Genomic DNA, 6,000 nt, shown 5'->3' on the forward strand with positions numbered 1-6,000 from the left:
AACGTAAATCATTAACACATATAACTCATCAACAAGAAATGGTTTAATTCTTGCATCATAGAGTTTTGGTTATAGTTTAGAATCAAAGATTTTTCGTTAACTCATAATGGTACCATGTCATATCTCAAACTAAGAGGTGAGGTACACGAATAACCCTTTGTCATTCAAGGACCAGATAGCTATCTCTTACGCTGATGATTGTGCAATCAGTGTAAGCCATTATGTTATGCTCAATGTTTCAGCAGAACATGAGACTTGATGCATACGATAAACATGCTTTCAGGGACAGGGTCAGGTAAGATAGTTAACTAAGAATAAACATCCAAGCCTTTTTAACAATTTTTTATATGGACCGGACAATCTCACTTAGAAAGTTAAGACATTGCTATACAGTCAGCGTGAGGGGTGACTCAATGTTCTCAGCAGATGGTCTCGCTGATGAGAAACTTAGAGAGATTTAGTCAGATACAACAATATGCTTCTTGGGACGATGATTTGTCAAAAGTGTCATACTAAGCTTAGATTTGCCACCATCATATTTCTTTTTTTAAAAGATGGTACAAAATAATAGATAAGAATAAACAAAAAGAGTTAGTCAAACATGAAAATAGTCTAAACAGTGAAATATGAGTAGCGTATTCAGAAAGGTGATAAAGAACCGTTCCATCAAATATTTTGAATTAAATGGTCATAAATGTACTTCCATTTTCCAAGATATATACCCCTTAATTATGGCTATAAAAGAGAACACAAGTAAATATTAACTCATCAGTACACAATACATCTAACTATAAAGCAAGATTGATGAAGCCATTTATCATAGAAGCATTGCAGATGGTTTCCAAGCTTCATATTAATCAGGAGCAAGAGGAGAGTAGAAAACAGTCTTTGTAACCAACGACTTAACTGACTCAAATCCATGAAACCATCATGTCCTCAAGATCAACACGAGGGAATTCGAGGTTTTGTTGGATTATGAGTCAATAGATGAAAACAATACTTACTTCATTGATGGTTTCACCTTGCATCCATAACAATGAGTGGAGAAAAAAGGGATCATTCATAAGAATAAGAGGACATGATGCCACTTTTTTCTCAACACTAATAACGTTAAGATCTTTCAAGATTACTCTAGTTCTCACAAACTCTGAAGTAGGGACATGCATATATATCCTAGATACGACTGAAAGATATATAAAGGAGAGAGGAGAATACTTGTAAATACTTGAAAAAAATACTTAAACAAACTATGTAAAAATCTATAAAAATAATAAAAGCAACATTTATTTTCGTGTTTTTCAGAAATCAAGCAGAGGCAATGTTAAATCAAAAGAGTTAGAAAAACAATTAAGTCATCGAAAGCATGTCAAGATCTACAATCACTTTGTTTAAAGTCTTCTCGTCCAATGCCTTTATGAAAATGTCATCCAGCTGATCAAGAAATGGAATGTAGAACAACTCCATTTTTCCTTTCTAAACTATGTCCCTGATGAAATAATGACAAATGTCAATATGCATGGTCTTGGAATGTTTCACTGGATTTTGTATCATTTGAATGGCATTGTTGTTGTCACAAGTCTTTGAGAGGTTTAGACCATAATCGAAGAGCTGATTATGAATCCATAGGATCCAATCACAACACCTTCGAGTGGCTACATATTCAGCTTCAGCGGTAGAGCAAGCCACTGCTGTTTGCTTCTTGTTGGACCAACTTACCAGTCTGTTTCCAAGCATTTGAGCTCATCCTGAAGTGCTTTTGCGATCAATACCACATCCACAATGATCAAAGTAAGTGTATCCCACCAACTTGAACTCAGAATCGTGAGGATACCATAATCCAAGTTTGGGTGTATGCTTTAAGTAACGAAAGATCCTTTTCAAAGCGAGAATATGAGATTCCTTACGATTAGCTTGATAACGAGAACAGGATATAGTAGCAAACATAATGTCAGGGAGACTGGCAGTAAGATAGAGCAGAGACAATATCAATGCTCGAAATAGAGTTTCATTCACCTCAGCACCATTTGGATCAGCACCAATAGACGTTGATGAGGACATTAGAGTCTTTTCCTGTTTGAAATTATAGAAACCATACTTCTTCAGAATATCTGAAATATATTTACCTTGGCAAACAAAAAAACCATCAGTTAGTAGTTTGACCTGCAAACCAAAAAAGAAAGTATGTTCACCCATCATGCTCATCTCAAACATCCTTGACATGATCTCAACAAATCCGGAACTTAGTTTCTCATGAGTGGATCCAAAGATGATATCATCAACATATATTTATCAAGATGATACACTTGATTTGGAAACAAGGTGTTGTCAATCTTTCGTCGATTATATCCACCTGTAAGAAGATAACTTGCCAGCGTATCATACCAAGGTGTAGGTGCTTGCTTTAAACCATAGACAACTTTATCAAGGCGACGCACGTGAATTGGAAACTCTTCACTTTCAAACCCTGGCCGTTGTATTAGAAATGTTTCTTCTTGAAGATCTCCATGTAAGAAGGCAATTTTGACGTCCATTTGATTGACTTTGAAGTTCATAAAGGAAGCAAAGGCAAGAAACATCCGAATTGCTTCAATTATAGCAACAAGAGTAAATGTTTCATCATAGTCTAACCCTTCCAGCTGACAAAAACCTTGAGCCACAAGTCTAGCTTTGTTTCTTATAACAATCCCATCTTCATCCATTTTTTCCTAAAAACCGAGCGAGTGCCAATGATAGTCTTTCCTTGAGGCTTTGGAACAAGAGTCCACACACGATGATGTTCAAATTCATTCACCTCATCTTGCATATCTTTGATCCATTCAGCTTCTTTCAATGCGTTAGTGACATTTTTTGGTTCAATAATTGAGACGAAGTTTACAAACATGCAGAAGTTGTTGTTAACTCTACTACGAGTGAGAATTCCAGAATTTACATCCACAATGGTTTTGGATTCAGGATGATCTCGAAGATTTATTGGATTAGAACTTTCATATGTATTACTTTGCGCAAAATGTTTCTGATTGGATGGTTCGACTTCTTCAGGGATGTCAAGCTAATCTTTAGATATAAATTTATTTAGAATTGATGAAGGGTGATCAACTCGATCATGAATTAATGAGACTTCATCGAAAGTGATATAAGTTGTTTCCTTCGGGTGCAATCCTCAAGCCAATCATCACAATAGATTCCTTATTGAGTCCCGCGACTCAATTGGCACTACCTCTAGCAAGGCCCTTGAGACCTTAAAACTCATAAGTCGTATCAAAGCCATCTTTTAAGTGTTAGAATGAAAATTTCAAGTTAAGATATTATTTGGATTTGGGAAAACAAGCATGAATTTCGTTTTTGGCTAAAGAAATGTCCATATTTGTTTTCTTTCGCAAATTGTTACTAAAAGTGTTTATTTTTATATATAACCATTTTTGTATACATTTTAGTTATATATAAGTTGCCTTAGAAAAAAACAAAGAGTTGTTTTTTTGATATGTTTGATAGGTTTGTTGTGTATAAACAATCCATTTAGATATTTGTGGTTGTTATTTATTTATTCATATGATGATGTAATAGATAAATAGGTATTATTTCATTAGTTTCTTTTTATATGTAATAAGTTAGTTTTTGTCACACCCCGACCGACGGCGGAATCACCTGGGTTGCGACGTGAAACGTTGGTTCATAGTTAACAACATACATCGAATATTACATGATTCAGTTAACATTACATTCTTCCAATGTATGAATAAGAAGAAATACATTGTTTAATAGATCCCAAACGACGACGAATACATAATCCAAGTTCTATAAAGCATATATCAAGAGGACCGGTTACTCGGTCCATAGTTTATTTAAGGAGAAATATCCTCCTTACCCTGTAGACATTCCTCCAGCTTTTAAGATCCTGAAGATACATACGTTTAAAAATACGTCAACAAAAATGTTGGTGAGCTTTATAGGTTTAGACTCCAATGGTTTATAATCAAAAATACATTTATGACCTTTTAAGATTATAAATATGTATTTAGTCCGTACTTGTAATCCCATACAAGTAATTTAGTTTGGCTCATTGTTCATAACCAAGAAATCATGAGTCGTGATGATCGTGTTGAAAATATTATAAATACGAATTATATATAATAATGTTCTCAACACTTATCCATTTTGTTCAAAAGTTCTTTTTTAACGATAAAACTTCTAGATTAAAATTTATGGGTTCTAATATGAGCCTATAACCTAACTCTGGACGTGCAAGCCTCTGTAAAGCAGTACGGTGAATAGATGTACTGTGACGATCACAACGCTTCATCGACGTCGTGAAATATATATAAGTGACTGAACGATTACGCCCATTTTGACTCGTCAGACGATGATTGTAGCTAGCAACCGCAGGCGGGGCAATTAACCCGTATAGATCTATACCAATGTTCCACGTTCCTTTCGGATTAACGGTTATAGAACAGAGGGCTTTGTACTAAGTTTTTGAGTTCTTAGCGATGAAGTGTTTCTCATATAGAATATCCTTCAATTGTTAAGTCTAGGATTTTTGTCGTCATTTGTATTCCGAGCCTTAACAATGTTTGCATTTCTTTGTCGTCACATTCAGATATATAGTTGCACATACACTATTATACATATACTTTTAAGAGTATGTAAATCCGTATGTATATATTATTGAAGGCATAAAAATATTACTTCAATTCTTTGTTTTCATGAAGCGTTAATAGCTTTTCCATAAGTTTTCTTTTTATATAAAATATCTTATTTTATATAAATATTCATATTCTATAAAACTACTCATTTTGATAAAATACTACAAGATCTCCTTATAAACTCCATTTTTATATAAAATATCATTTTTATATAAAAATTATCATATTTTATAAAAACTAATTATTTTTATAAAATGTTACAAGATCCTTTTATAAACTTAATTTTTATATAAAATTACAATTTTATATAAAAATAATCATATTTTATAAAAACCACTTATTTTATAAAATGTTACAAGGTCTTTTTATAAACTCCATTTTTATATAAAATAATAATTTTTTATAAAAATAATCATGATTTATAACATAAATCCAATGGAACACTTATGTGGCTGTAAGTCTAGTTATCTCATATTATATTTATAATTTATACCTTGCTTGTAAATAAATTAACAAAGTAGGTCCTAATTCCATATTTTTCTTGTATTATACTACTAGAGACCATTCTAAGACTAATGCTTAGTTTTAATCATTAAATATTACATGTATAGACTTATGGCACGAGGATAAAACCAAGAACATATATTTAAATCATAGTATAATATCTTTATACCAATGGTTTATTAGTTCTTAATTTAATATGAAAATTAGTTTATAATGCGTGTAACAAATTTCATATATTTATTTGCATGTTAGTTCAATATAACTAAAGTGTCGTATGCTTACCCATTATAAATAATGCTAAGTATGTATCATATAATGATAATAAAATTTCACATTTATATAAAAATAATCATGATTTATAACATAAATCCAATGGAACACTTATGTGGCTGTAAGTCTAGTTATCTCATATTATATTTATAATTTATACCTTGCTTGTAAATAAATTAACAAAGTAGGTCCTAATTCCATATTTTTCTTGTATTATACTACTAGAGACCATTCTAAGACTAATGCTTAGTTTTAATCATTAAATATTACATGTATAGACTTATGGCACGAGGATAAAACCAAGAACATATATTTAAATCATAGTATAATATCTTTATACCAATGGTTTATTAGTTCTTAATTTAATATGAAAATTAGTTTATAATGCGTGTAACAAATTTCATATATTTATTTGCATGTTAGTTCAATATAACTAAAGTGTCGTATGCTTACCCATTATAAATAATGCTAAGTATGTATCATATAATGATAATAAAATTTCACATTTAGCATGCAAGATATGTATGTATCTCTCTCCTCTCCCCCCCAAGTTTATAAAACTTAAAGAAAATGGGGCCATAAA

Source organism: Lactuca virosa, chromosome 1 (assembly GCF_052849685.1).
Source record: "Lactuca virosa cultivar CGN04683 chromosome 1, Lactuca_virosa_CGN04683_v6, whole genome shotgun sequence".
In the NCBI taxonomy this organism is placed as follows: domain Eukaryota; kingdom Viridiplantae; phylum Streptophyta; class Magnoliopsida; order Asterales; family Asteraceae; genus Lactuca; species Lactuca virosa.